Source organism: Argiope bruennichi, chromosome 10, assembly GCF_947563725.1.
Source record: "Argiope bruennichi chromosome 10, qqArgBrue1.1, whole genome shotgun sequence".
Taxonomy (NCBI): Eukaryota; Metazoa; Arthropoda; class Arachnida; order Araneae; family Araneidae; genus Argiope; species Argiope bruennichi.
In genome coordinates this window covers 125564253-125579548 of record NC_079160.1, presented here as the reverse complement: position 1 = coordinate 125579548, position 15296 = coordinate 125564253, and the positions used below count along the sequence as shown (strand labels likewise).

Genomic DNA, 15296 nt, shown 5'->3' with positions numbered 1-15296 from the left:
AATGGATTATTTGTCTTCATTTCTGGCAGGTGATCTAACATTTCATTTAAAGTGTTGATGTCATTGACTTTTATTGGTAAAGAAGAAATATTTGGAATATTTGACAGGCTTGTTTTTCCAACAAAAGTTGACAACTCGAATAAATCATTCACTTCGACAGAAACGCAATTTCAAGACCAGAACTTCATTCAATATTCACAAATAAAATTTTGTTTTCTTTTTGAATGATATTCCAGAAATGTTTCAAATTTACTAACGAAATGCGCTGTTTCAGTTTTCAAAATTTTTAAAATTCTCTTGTCTCATCGTTTTTTTTTTTTTTTTTTTTTTTTTTTTTAATGGTTTCCTGGAGAGTTTTTTCTATATATTGTTGCTCTAATTTCGTCTTTTTTTATTTCTGCATTTTTCCCTGTGGAATGTTGAAAATGACATGTAAGAGGCACAATGTGGCATCTGAGATGGAATTGCTCCAGTAATTAGTCTCGGATATTTAAGAGGGCACTTCATAATTTTCCTGACTTCGAACCAAATAGACTGATTTCTCTTTCAATATTATTTGTTTTAAAATGTAATTCACTCACTTACAGTAAAGGAAATGATTCGTAAATATTGACTTCCTTTCATGTTTAATTTAAACACAGTAACAAATATAAAACATGGAACAATATATAGGTAATTATAAGTACGGAGAGTTTTTATTTTGTTTACTCTGAGATATTCATCATTATTTTATAAAATAAAATTTAACTATATGAATGTAATTATAGATGCAATAGTAAACATAATTACGGCAAATATTATAATTATTATTGATAATAATACTGCCTACATTACAGCATTTTATGAAATAATTTTTTTTATAATGTACTTGATTAAAATCACGAATAATGGATATTATCGAGCAGTTAAACTTCTAAAGTGAGTATAAATGATATTTCATTTTGAAACATTTGGCATTACTTTAAAGCAAATGAGCTTACCCTAACTTTGCTGCGTCGAATAAAATCCATCACGATGTATGGCGCTTAACCATTTCTTTTTAAGCTCTTTCTCTTTAGGAAAGAAAAAAACACTTACTCTTGGTCCATTCCTGTTATTTCCATTACTTTTTGGAACACAACAGATCAAAGGCATTTCTATTCCTTATTTTTAGTGAACTCCAAATGAATTTTCTTGCAAACACACACACACACACACACACACACAAATAAAAAAAAAAACACGTTTCCTGTCTTCTCAAGCACGAGAAGGACCACTGGCTAAAAAATGGCGTGGGAAGGAAAGAGTTCATATCTTATCAGTAAGCTTGATGAAGGTGAAATTCTTCCCTCGGTCCCCAATTCACACCCTCTCGTGTCATCACCCGGTGCGACGTCATAACTTTCTGTGACGTAAGTATTCTGGCCTTGTTTGTCGATGGTTGTAGCTTGAGCCGTACAAAGCGCACAGGTCATTTCTGATGTCCCTGCTGAAATCTCATTTCATTGGTATCACTTTTGTACACGAACAGCTGGAGAAACGCTGGAAATATAATCCAGCGTATCGATAATCCACACGTATGTTAAAGATGTTATACGTGTGGCCATTTAATCGATTAGATAGAATGAATGATCCTGCTAAGTTGTTCTGTACTAGTCAAACCGCGTTCCGACGTCCTGTGCGCGCCTTGAAACCGACGCATTACCCCCTCTTTCTCCTCTTTCGTAGTTTGTCGGTGTTCTTTGATGGCAGTTCATTTTACTGATAATTTGCATCAAGCTCCAGAGCGACATCCACAGGCGAAGGTGGTCTGTTAACTGTCTGAGGATGTCACAGGCCGTTGTAACGCGGTTTCAGACACACAACGTATTAACGGTGAATTTTTTCCTGGTGGCATGTCGACGAACTCAGCATTTGTGCTGTTCAAGATCTGCTCTGAAAATGACGATTAATGTCGGTAAACGTTTTCAGCAACACCCTCTACCACCTCAACGTATCTGGTTTTTTAGAAGTGCCCTATACAATCAGTGTTAAGTCACATCATGGCTATGACTACTGAAACATTCATTCATTACATTCATTATACATTCAAATAATTCGGAATAGGATGTCTTTATACTTATTGGGTGTTTTATATTATACTTCGAATTGAGAGATTTCAATTTTAAATGCCCGTTATCAAAATTATATAAAGTAAATTCTTTATTTCAAACGAAAGATGTGTAGTTTTTCAAATTATTGCTACAAACCTCACAAATGTAGAAATACGTACCTATGATTGGCCTTCATAGATGCTGTCAATATGAGTTGTCATTGTCTCTGAAGATTGATTAAAATCCTTATAAACTATTCATTCGAGAAGGCTCGACTGCCTATTTTCCTGATTCACTCTACTTGGGTTTTTATAACTAAAAGAAATAAATGAAAGTGCAGGTTAGCAAGGGAGAGCCATAAACATGCAATAGGAACCGATACTACTGGAATAGATGACTGCCAGCAAAGCATATTTCATAAGCTTTTCCTAATCTTTGATCTTATTTCGACTTCTATTGACTTTTTTTTTATTATTATGTAAAAGAACCGTTTTGAAATGTATCCTTAAAATATATATTATCTTTTATATATACGTTTTTGTGGAAAGATTCTAAAAACACAGGGAATCGTGACAACCAATTATTTTCAAACCCTGGGAAAAAAATGACTAAACATTTCACGACATGCATGCGTCACTCTGTGTATGCCACATGCTTTTCAGATTATAAATGATTCTGATATCGGAACATGCAATAAGGAAATGATTTAACTTCTCGTTTCAAAAAAGGGCCGGAGGAAACAGAAATAGCCCTATTCGCAGCCAGTCAGCTCAGAGACTGTGTATGAGTGTTAATTGCTTAGCGAGAGGTTATTTCTCGGGAGTATTACTGTTGTTATTATTTTCATGATCTTTCTTTTAAACAATGGATCAAACTTTTTTTTTTCCAGTTTCGTTAATGTGTTTCTTCAATGGTGATTGATGTGGTTAAGTTTCATTTTCTATGTTTTCAAAAAAAACTCGAATATACAGGGTGTTTATAAAGTCTCGGACCCATTTTGATGTTTAATAACTCATAAAATAATGAAGATATAAACAAACTTATGGCATTTATCGACGGAATAACTCATATATTTTCCTTTTCAGGTTTGAATATTTTTACTTTTGTAAATATCGTCTGCGCGTGTGGTTAATTTCAGATAATTTCATTTTCCAGTCTAAATATCGTCTGCTTATTAATTGCATTTTTCTCTCTTTTGTTTTTGGCAACTATTGCTATGTTATGTTTACTTTTGATGTGTTTGTTCAATTTAGTACTTTTGTATGTGATGTTTTATTCGAACGGATATTAATGAGAATGCATACACCACAAGAGAAAGCACAGATTTTATGGTGGTTCATAGAAACGAAATCGATAGTACAAGCACAGAGAAATTTCAGAATTTACCAAAAAGATCCTCCAACGTTTTCAGGAGGAGAGTGTCGAACATTGATGACCTAAAAGCCAGAATTACAACCGCAATAGGCTCTGTGGATGCCGACATGCTTGCCGCTACCTGGCGTGAAATTGACTATCGACTTCATATTCTCCGTGCGACGAAGGGGGCACACGTGGAAGTTCATTGACAAGGGTCATGAAACTTTTTGAGTCTATTTAACCATTTATGTTATTAATTTTAATCTATCTTTATTATTTTATGAGTTATTAAGCATCAAAATGGGTCCGAGACTTTATAAACACCCTGTATATATATATATATATATATATATATATATATATATATATATATATAAGCACCGATGCTTATACATTTAACAGATAACGTTTTATCACCGACCAAGAACAAACACGAGGTAGAGACAACCCTTCTTTAACACGGTGCGAAAATGGCTACAATTTTTTCCTGTAACTGTCTGTGATTGTGCGAGTTTCGTTTAGCACGATTTCGACGCAGCGGAAGAAAAATAAATCATGTTTTGGTCGTCGAGTGCAGCGGCAACTTGTCAGCGTAGTAACGACGAAATAAAAGATATTTTTTAAAATGCTCCCATCGAACAAAAAATTCTTATATTCAGTGTCTGATACTACATTTTCTACTCTGTAATATCACTGCTTTATGAACTTTCTGTTTAACTTAAAGTGTTTTAATCTGCTAGTGCAGGAGGGTTGTCTATAAATGTATTTTAAAATTTGTTTCGACATGGGGTTTTGTGAAACAGTTGGGTCCTCATATCCTAACCGCGTTTATAGAATATTATTAACAAACTGCATATCCACTAGTCTATTAGTTATTAGAAATTTTAATAGCCGTGAGAAATTTCCTGAATGCTTTTGACGTAGGGTTTCGCGGAAGAAGTTGTCACGTCCAAACTGTAGTTGTAGAATATATATTATTACCCATTCAAATTTTAAAAGGATAAAAATGGGTGAATTTTAAGAAATAAATGATAGTAAAATTTTATAATGGCTGATTTGTTCCATCGCTTGAACTACGGTGAGCGAGCCCCTACTGGCTGAATGCATCGTGTTCTTATCTTAGTATCTCTATTACTTTTTTATACTTCATGACAAGAAAACATGGGAAAATTTCTTTCCTCTTTCAAATAACTCCCATTTGGATGAACCGACTTTTTGTCGCCCAAATGAAGGAGATTCGGCTGTCACGCCCTGGCCAAAACTGAAGCCCACTTTGCCCCGCTTACGGCACCCGAAATCTTCGATAACAGATCGATCGCATCTGGACCGTAGTTTGGTCATCTATTTCTTCTCTTTTCGAATACTCTTCCTTTATGTCCGATAAGCACGAGGCTCGGGCGTTGGCTGTCCAGACATTGCTGGCGTGGGCGCACACTCCGATATGTGGCGCCCACGGCACGCTCGGCGCTTGCCCTTAAGCTGTGTGATGGGCACTGTGCGTTGTTGTGTTTTGGTGGCAGCTTTTTCTAGAATTTGTATGTCGGTGCTTAGGCGATAAAGAAGGCGTTAACAGATGTGCTAGCTCCATCTGTTATGTTTCTGTTAATCGAACATTCTGTTCTTATAATTACAATTGGCAGATGTTGACCATTTAAGGTAGTTTTGAATCCGGCAGGTAATTTTAATCTTACTCAAAAAAAAAAAAAAATGCAAGTGCATTTTATCGTTTATTTATGGGCTGTGGTGGAATGAAGAACATTATGATCCGTGCAGTGGATGTTTTCGGGAACATTTCTTTAATGATCACATTTCACACTAAACAAACACAAAAACGGAAGACAAGACGTGCGCAACTCACAGAACAGAATTTCATCTCATTTTAACAATAATCGCAGTGTACTATGGGATGCATCGCCATCTATTATCCAAAAAAAGATAGAATAATGCAACTGTTACAGTGATGTAAAATTCCTACATGAAATTTTGCACATTACTGTTATCAAAGTCTATATGTAGAAAAAAAATTTCTTATTTGGACCACCTCAACCAATTGAAATATTTTTTTGACGTGATTGAGAAGTAAATTTAAATTTTTAAATAAATCTACTTTCAAAATATGCGTTCACTTTTAAGCAGTAGAAAAAACGCGTATTCAAATCGTATCATCCATTCCAGTTTTAAAAAAAGTGGTGTTTTTAAATGGAACCACCATTTTCTTTGAACACGCTTAAAAGCATTTTTTCAGACTCATATGTTTCTTTTGTTTTCTCACATAAAATTACGAAACCTTAGTTTTTATTTTTTTAAAAATAACTTTGTATGTTTTTAATATGCATTAGCTAATTCTTATTCTAGTGAAGGAGGATTACTTGATATAATGATCATTTTCTGGGAATTTTGATAATGACACACGTAAAAAAAACATCTAATCTGTTTTAGTATTAAGATTGCTTTTTGAAGAATACAGTAGCATATTTAAAACGGTTTTAGGGGCCACCCATCTTTTATTAAATTTATTCTACTGGTGATATCTGAATTCCAAGATTTGCCCATTCATTGCAACCACTTTTCGCTTTCTTATAAAAATAATACCACGAACTACATTTACATCATTGCGAGTTACATTACTTCTTTAAAACCCAAAATATTTTGTAGAATTGATATTATGATAAAGGTCTTATGTTCGTCATGATCCCAACTAGATAACCATCTATGAAATGCAGTGCTAGATTATTTATACATTTAATAAAGAAAACCAATGACCCTGTCTTCTGGCTAGAATACCCGGTCCGATTTCGCTTTTTTTTCTTCCAATTTCCAGGAAAACTGCAAAATACGCTATTTTACTGTACATTCTTTTAGAGAAAAAGCCCCTGCAGTGTTCTTCAGCTACAAGCACTATACCGATTCGATGCTTTCATTTCATGTGAAAATCCTAGATACATCATTGATGGTCTTCTGTTCCTCGCCGAGAAATATCATAAAATATAATTTTGGCAGAATGCCCAATTTTAACTACTCGACCCATTTCGCCAATTTATTGGCATTTCTAACTAGTCAGAATACTCTCTGTATTTGTTGCTCAAGCTTAATTTTAAATACAGTACATTCCCGAATATCCATCCTAATGTTGCGGAAGGGGTAGGCCGTAGTTCTATGAACTCATTTCTTTGCCCACCGATACCAGAAGGCAAAGTTTTTTTTACCAAAACTCATTATTGTAATACGTATTTTCTCACGTCTTACTGAGTACTTAGCCCTCCATTTATCTCAAGCCAAGTAGAACATGAACGCGGCCCGGTGAATCATAGAAGTAGCTGCCGGTTTTTGCTGTTACACCAGAATCTAGTCGCTGTATAGCGCGTCATTTCTCATCCGTAATTACTACAACTTTCTTTCGTTCATCACCCATTTTGAAATCTTCACTGTGATATTTTTAAGAAAGCGTTCAGCATATCCCAAGAACAATTTACGAATACTGTACGTACTGTGCAATTAGAATCATAAAACAGTGGTAACCATTGAGATCCGTTACACACTGACAAAACAATGAACAATGAGCAGAACGCTGCTCTTTTCCTGTCACATTTTGTGTTTTGTGCATGACATGCAAGAGGATTGTAGCAGACGCCCGCTTCCAATGCTTTGGCAATGTTGCCAGTGCAAGTCTTGCCTTTCTCATTTAATGACGATAAAAGAAGAATAGTATGGAAGCCGGATCATTGCGAACTCTGGAGTGCACTGTAGTATTTTTGATTAGATATAGTTCATCAAAGATTGTTTATATGACTATTAATATATGATTGGTGAATAGTTGGCGGGTCGATGGAGGCAGTTCATTTCTAATTCAATTGCGTTGCTTTATATAAATGCCTTGCAAAAGAATTCTTGAGTAGAAGAAATATATGAAAAATGTAAAATCTAACATCCGCCGCTCGTGGGCCTCACTTCTCATATCAAAATTATATTTATTTTCCAGATTTACATTTAGAGAACAAAATAACCAGTGTTATATGAGTGAATGAACATGGAAGGTCAGCTGAAATGTATTTGGCATATTTTATTTTAATGAAATATTTTAAATGAAGAGACAGTCTATTCATTTTTACTTGCGAATTTCAAGCAATCAGATAAATGAAAACTGTGTGTGTATGTGTGCGCGCGCGGGATAAAAATAGATGGAGAGATCGTCTAAGTACTGTGCTCATGAATGCTCACGGAAATCCTTATTTTTTTCTTTTCAGACGAGATATATCCGTCATCATCCCGAAAGAAATGTTGAATTTCATCATCTTACAATCGTGCAAGGGTCTGTGGTGATACGTTCTTACAATCATGAAAGGAAATTCTGAACTGAAAACAAAGTTTTTCTTGTAAAAAAAAAAAGATTACGTACATTGTCGTGATGTGCAATAAATATAAAATCCAGAGTGTGACATCCCCCCCTTCCCCAGGGTTTAGCCTGGAAGTTTGAAGTTTGGAAAAATACCGGCTGAGATATAAACCTTGTCATCTGACGCGGTTGAAAATTATAAGGTTCATCTGAAAATAATCTTCATTCATTTCAAAACTAAACGTTAGTGTATCAAAACTGAAATACAAAATCATTCTAAAAAGGACTAAAAATGTATTGGTTCACGTATTCGCTTAAAAATAGACTCAAGGACATTCCTTTCACTTAAAGATTAAAATGGAATGTTATTACATGAATGGAACTTTTTTTAAAGTTTAATCATTGTAAGGCTTTTGAAATTTTCATATAAATATTATTAAACTAACAATTTTATATAATGACTATCTATTTGAAAATGATTAAGGTATCCGACTTGGTTCGGAGACGAATTTTTAAAGAAATGATACATAAACATTTTTTATTGTACCAAATGGCTAAAACTTACTTGAAAAATCACTATTAGAAGAGAAAAATACACTCATTACCTTTAGTTTTTGAAAGAAAAAAAAACAAAAAAACTGCTTATTTAACGAAAATTTAGCAACATTTTCAATGCTAGGAAAAACAGAGTAAGTTAAAAATGTTAGAAATATTTAATTTTTATTTCACCTATATGTAACAGACCAGAAAACTACATAAAATATAACAGACCAGAAAATAAAAATTATTTTAATAAATAAAATTTTGAAGTTGCTTCAAGTGTCTGTAAAATATATCTAAATGAAGCTATCTTAAAATCCGCGGTCTATCACACCCTCAAATGCTTTGGACACATATATACCAAATTTCATGAAATTCTGTTGAACTAATTTTTAGACATCGTGTTTTCCGTGAATCAATCGCAGTGAAATATTCATTCCTCAGAAAATGCGTTAAATCATTGTACTTGTAAATGAGTTCATCCAAATGCGCTGGAAACAAATATCACGCTTTTTAAATAAAAATGCCAAAAATAAGCGTACGATGTATGAGTAGGTAGCGATTTATATATTAAATATTATTTTGCTGAATTTTACGGTAAAAATAAAATAAATTACCCCCTTTTCGTGTAAAAGTATCACCGTTTCCGATTTCATGTTTATTTGTTGCGTATTATTGAAACTACTGTATCTACAGTTCTATCTCACATATATTGAAAACAAAGTCTGTTTTAGAATCTACGATGTTTGGACTTTATTTTCAGATCATAAAAGAAATTGCACATTTTTCAGGAAAAAGCGCCTTTTTAATCTAGTCGGATACCTTAAAAGCATCTAAGTACTTTTACAAATTGAATAAACACCATTTTTTGGACATTTGGGTCAGCTTGCAAAGTGAAAAGGTTTCCAAGATTCATAGCTTCAGCATGGTATCGCTCAAAACACATCCGTTTGAAAATAGAAAAGATTTTTGTCATTTCTCGCTGTCTTTTTTTTTTTTTTTTTTTTTTTTTTTTTTTCCTAATTTTATCCTTTACTAAAAAATATGAGCAGCTGGAAGTTCTTGCGTCTTTTATTTTCGTGCGTAAAACTGCTTCTTCGAGTCAAATCTTCCTGGCCGTCGCATTATTTGATCCGAGAAGCTTTTAACTTTAATCACCGGCGAGTAAGAAAAACTTCCCTTTTCAGCAAATATGGAAGTCCAATTTAACTCCCTCTCCGTGATTTTGAAAACTTTTTCCACAGTGGCAGGCCTTCGCTAACTAATGTTGCCATCCCGTTCGAAGCAAATTTTGGGAGGGAAGGGGGTGCCGGATGTCTTTTCATAAATATGCTGCTTCCGCTGCACTTTTTCTTCATATCGCTTTATCTAGGCATCTGGAAAAGAATATTTTATTAGGGACCGAAATGAGAGTGCGATGAAAAGAGAAAAAAAGTGTGTGGGGAGTGGGGTAGAAGTTTTTCTCTCGATTCCACTCAGCTCTTTTGAAGAAACTCGTCCTTACGGTTAATATCAAGACATTTTTCCCCCCTGATATATATTTGCCCGTTCACTAATATTTATCAGGAGCAGTTGCTGCTACCGTCGGACAGGGAAGAGGTGCTGTGGCAGACAGACGCATTAGCTATGCGTATGGGTGATTTGAAATGTTTCTTGTGTAAAAGTATTCTTTTTCCCTTTGCCTTTCTGTGGTAAGTATTAATAGGAGATTTTCAACTCATAGTACGTTTTATAGATGATTCAATGAATATGAATCGGAAACTTCTCGCAAATGCATCATTGTGAATGTTGATAATAATACTGCTGAAAGCAACAGAAAAAATATTTATTCATTAAAAAAATTATCATTTTTATTATGTTTGCTTCTATAAGATTGAAGCTACTTGAGGGCTGTTTTGGATGAAGATTGTCATTTAGAACTGCATCGTCTCACCTTTGTGAAAAAACAGGGTGTCCATAAACAAATTCCGGGTTTTGATGATTTTTTTTAAATTCAATCATAAAATTAGGTTAATGTTTTATATATGTGCTTAACAATTAATAAGTAAAGATTTTTATCTTTTAGTAGATTTCTATATGTGCCCCGTTTGTGTCACTGCACACATCAAAACGCTATTCAACCTTTCCTGGCCAGCATGTCTGGTGTGATGTTTGCCACACAAGTGATTATCATTTACCTGAGATAGTTTACATCCTGAATTTTCTCAGCGTAAAAAGGATTCTCGACCTGCCTCAGAAGAAAAAATCGAATAAGGTCAGATCCGGGCTCCTTGGAAGCCAAGGAATAAGCCCTGCCCTTCTGATCCACTTGTTGCCGAATCGAGTGTCCAATGCTTTCCATACACGCAAGCTGAAGTGAAGCGGTACTCCATCTTGCTTGCTGAAAGTAGACGCGATCCTTCTCCGACTCAGTATCAGTCAGCTGTGGGAAAACATATCTCCCTAACATTTCACAGTAGACATCACCATTCATGGAATTTTCTACAAAAACGAAGGGATCTATAAATTGGTTATACTTGAGGTAGCACCAAACTTTCACTTTCGGTGAATCACGTTGATGTTCCACCAACTCATGAGGCAACCGTTAACTCCAAACTCTATAATTGTGTCGTTTTACAGTATTGTTCCACAAAAGTTAGCCTCATCAGTAAAATTCACATTTTTTTAAATAATCGTTATTAGTATCTATCATTTCTAGCATAGTAACAGTTTCGTCTGTTGGTTTGATTTCGGGTACAAGTTGTACCTTGTACATAGTTGAGCGGAGACTTTTGGGAACGCCCTATAAACAGTTGATTTGGATATGCTGAACTGAAGACTACGCCGTCTTAACGATTTTTTCGTTCTTTCACATGAAGTATGGATTCTGTTGACATTCTCTTCCGTCCCTCTTGGCCTAGCAGACAACTTTTGTTTTAACGCACATTCCGTTTCTTTAAACGCACGTAACCAGTGACGAATGGTTTTGTCCACCATGTTCTCGCCGAAAGTTCCGCTGTACAATGGTAACAGATCCAGTTTCTATAAACCAGAGAACATACAGAGTTTTTTGCTGAGGCATCGCCATAGCACTGCATTATGGAATGAGCGTCTGCTACGTTGCTTCAAGGTAAATGACTCTCGACGCTACCTAGTGTTGAAAAATCAAACTGAAACTGAGCTCAGTTTGTATAATAATATTTGAAGAGCTACTGATTTCTTCAAAATTAACTGACCTGACCAAACTCATACCGTTCACTTGATATGATTATTTTTAAATGGCGGAGTTCTTTTATGGACACCCTGTATTATGGTTAACATGGTTATGGGTCTACCAGTAGGGGCAAGTGAAGGATGCGACGTATATTTTTAAGAATATATTTTAAATTTAGTCATTCAAATTTATAATAATCAATAAATTTAAATCAGTGATAAATCATAATACACTTCTTGTTCACACACCGTGCTGTTAATACAACTCGCCTATGAGGACTATAGAACTACGGCAACCCCTAAGCTTATTTAAGTTAAAAATTTTCTTTTTTTGTTGCCTTTTTTATCTGTTTCATTTTGAGACTTTGAAGCTCTTTGTTTATTTTGTCATTCGGACTGTCCGATGATCAACGAAAATGGAAAAAAGCAATCAAAACATAAAAATGTCAAGAAATGAACCAGTAAGGAAGAGAAATGTATGCCAGGGCTATTCATCGTACAACCCATGAAAATCCGTTGAGCATGAGGGATTGATTCATTTGAACCATTTCCTCCCTTTTGAATTCAGAGACGCTAAAGCTGCGGTCAGAGCAGACTCAACTTGGAGAGCTAATTATTATTATTTGTCTGTTATTGAATAATTTTTTAGTTTTGGTTTCCATTCTTGCCTTGACAGAAATATACATCTGCTTTACTGAATATTTATTAAAAAAAACGATGATTGCGCAGAATCATTTATGGCACATTTTATTTGATCCTTTATGGACAATTATTTTCGAGCTGACTAGCCGAAGACTGAAGTGTATATAGGAAGGGGAGGGGAAGTTCCGATACTTTTATCCATTAAATCATCACTTCACATTCTTTTCTACTGACAAAACTAAAAAGGTTTCATATCATATATTATTTATTTAATATGTTTGGAAAATCTAACTAACATGATGTGTGAGTTTGAAATTGAAACTTTTATGCTACTTATGGCTAAAATATCTTTTTCCTTTCTTCTTTTTAAAGGGGGGAAAAATATACTGTTTTTTTCCACAATGCTCATTTCTAAGCTGATGAGCCGCTACTGATTTTATCATAAACTTTGCTGTTCCATTTGGGTTGTGTCAGTTTCGTGTATAAAATATGAAAAATCTTGGGCAGGGTGTTTTCATCATCGGCCATGATGTGTCTTCAGAGGAATCTGATATTTAACCCTCAATGATCAAACCTCGAAACCGACGACGCACCATCAAGAGAATGCATCGTTCCTTTATATTTCGTTGCTGAAATGGTGCATGATTTTGAAAAAAATGAGTTGTGTATTTGAAATGTTTTATGAATTGTTGTAATTATGTATGAAATGAGATTGGAAATAATCTGAATGGCTTGCATTTAAACAGATTTCTCTCATCTTATGCACTCATTTTTTTCATTTTCAAAGGTACTTTTTTTAAATAAATAATGCCATGTTCTTCCTACAACAGCATTAACTGTCCAGGCACTAAGAGTTTTTTAGTTACGTGAAATCGAGAGATCAAAATTGAGAGCAGAAAATGAAAAATCTTTCACATCAGTTTTGATAGTGATTTTAATAATTTATTCTGGAAAGTCTGGCTGTCGCCAATCACGAAAAGGATTTTATTTTAAAATAGATTGATATAAAATTAACTAAATTGTTATAAATTATATCTGATTTTCTTCGAAAATATCAAATTTGTTAAAATATAGCTTGAATTAAAAATGTGATCTGGAATTCTTAGAATTAAAAAAAAAAAAACAACCCTGGATATAGTCTTAAATTTTATTTACTGTGTCGTGTCTAACCTTGCAGTTCAAATACCATTATTGAGCCGACATCTTTTTCCAGACCTTTCTGCTTCGTTATTTGATTAATAACCCTACCCGGCGCATGCTTTCGGCTTCTTTCCTGGCTGCGAATATGAACGCTTTTCCGCGAACAATGCAGCGTAAATTCGATTCTGTTACTTTTCCTCCCTCTCGCACTAAAAGTTGTCAGGAGTCTGATTTTACATCCAATAAGGCCTTCTCCTCCTTTCCTTTTTCTTCCAACTTTTTCGTGTTGCTTCATTGAATCCCTTCTCTGGCTCGGATCGCCCACTTCAGCGAATTAGATAGGAGCCCATCGACCGGAATGCTGTTTGCAGATATAATCCTCCGGGGGGTTTGCACATTTGCAGGGGGTAAAAGCAAAACTTTGCTGCGTTTTTCTGAAATAAAGTTTTCAACTTCCGACGACTGTAATGGCATCCTTCAATTAGCAGGATTGGTGTTGTCCTCTGATACGATGTCCCCTTGATTGTTGTCCTGGGTGTCCTCATTTCTAAAATTAAATGTCAGCCCAAAGTGAACGTTCGTCCACCGTGCATTAATGATGTTATAAAATTATGTTTAAGCAGCCTTTCAGCGAGTTAATTCATTAAATCATTTCTGCATTGTGTAAAACTTTAATTACTGAGAGTGCGAGTGATGTTCTTGGGATGTCAGAAATCGTTTGTACCTTCATTTTTCGAAACTGGATCTTCTTGACATACCTCAAACGGAGCATCGTGGACCGCTTACACAGTGGTACGAAATTCTGCTATTAAGCACACTTTATGCAATTATGTCAAGAAATTATTTTATCATTAATGAATGCTTTTTTTTTTCGATTTTAGGAATTTTTAATATGTGTCGCGGAATTGATTACCCATTTGAATTTATAGAATTCTCAAGTAATTTATTGATTGCCCATTTGTTACTTTATAGAATTCTCAAGTAAATACTGTGTTCTGGTTCCTCTACGTTCATCAACTGTTAACTCGTACAGTTGGAGATCAATTAATAGTTTTATTTTAATCGAATTTCTCATTAGTTTTAAGTGGATATGGAGGACGATTTTAACTTTTTGTACAGAATTGATACATGTTCTCTATATTTGTGGAATTCGCCAAACCCGATTTTAGTTTGGAATGCATTACATATCTTGTAAGAAGAAAAATAACATTAAAGTCATTATCGAGGTGAGACAGTGCACAGTAGATAGCATGCACGATTGTGTTTCTCATGAGACTATGACCTTACGTGAGTTAACTCCTTTAAATTTTGTCATCGAAAAAATAAGTTTTTTTATTTCCTACTAACTATCAGTTTTGGAATATTAAAATAATTGCGTTTTCACTCCTTTAAAAAAAATATTGAATAAATTTTTATTAAGTAACTAGAAGGGCTGTTATCTCGTTCATAGTGTCTGAGATATGGTAGCCACAGAATAACGAAAGTTGTACTAGAAAAGATCATGCACATGGCGGACTGCTTAAGAAATAACAAAAAAAAAAAAAAAAAAAAAGTTAATATTTCCAGTATGCTTTACATTTAAATATTTAATAACATGAGAAGTTTGGTTTCTTGTGATCTATATGAATTGACTTTGCCTAAAAAGTTCACGAACACTCTAAACAAAACTAATCATTAAAATTGGATTGAAACAAATAATGATCCAACACAAACACATGCAATGCCGGATACAAAATTAAAAAAAAAAAAAAAAAAAAACCTATATTAGCATATTATTAGTTATATTATTACATTTGTTAAGAATTAGAAATGTAACGAAGGGATCCATTAAGCAGTAGGATCGCACTTCCTAATAAATGAACCCAGGATTCCTGCAAGACTTATGCACGTAAATAATATTACTCCAAAACACTAGAGGCTGAGCTGGAGGAATGAAATGTGGTATATGGTTTTATCATCAGAATTGTAGATGTGAACTAAGTTTTTGATCAAGATTGCCAGAGGGGTGGACATGCGTCTAT

General features: G+C 34.3%; 1 protein-coding gene across 1 annotated transcript in view; it reads left to right on the top strand.

Annotated features, from left to right (window-relative positions):
* Positions 1–15296, top strand: part of LOC129987936 (caskin-2-like) — a 357174-nt gene that overhangs the window by 193973 nt on the left and 147905 nt on the right. The gene's annotated exons all lie outside the window — the stretch shown is intronic.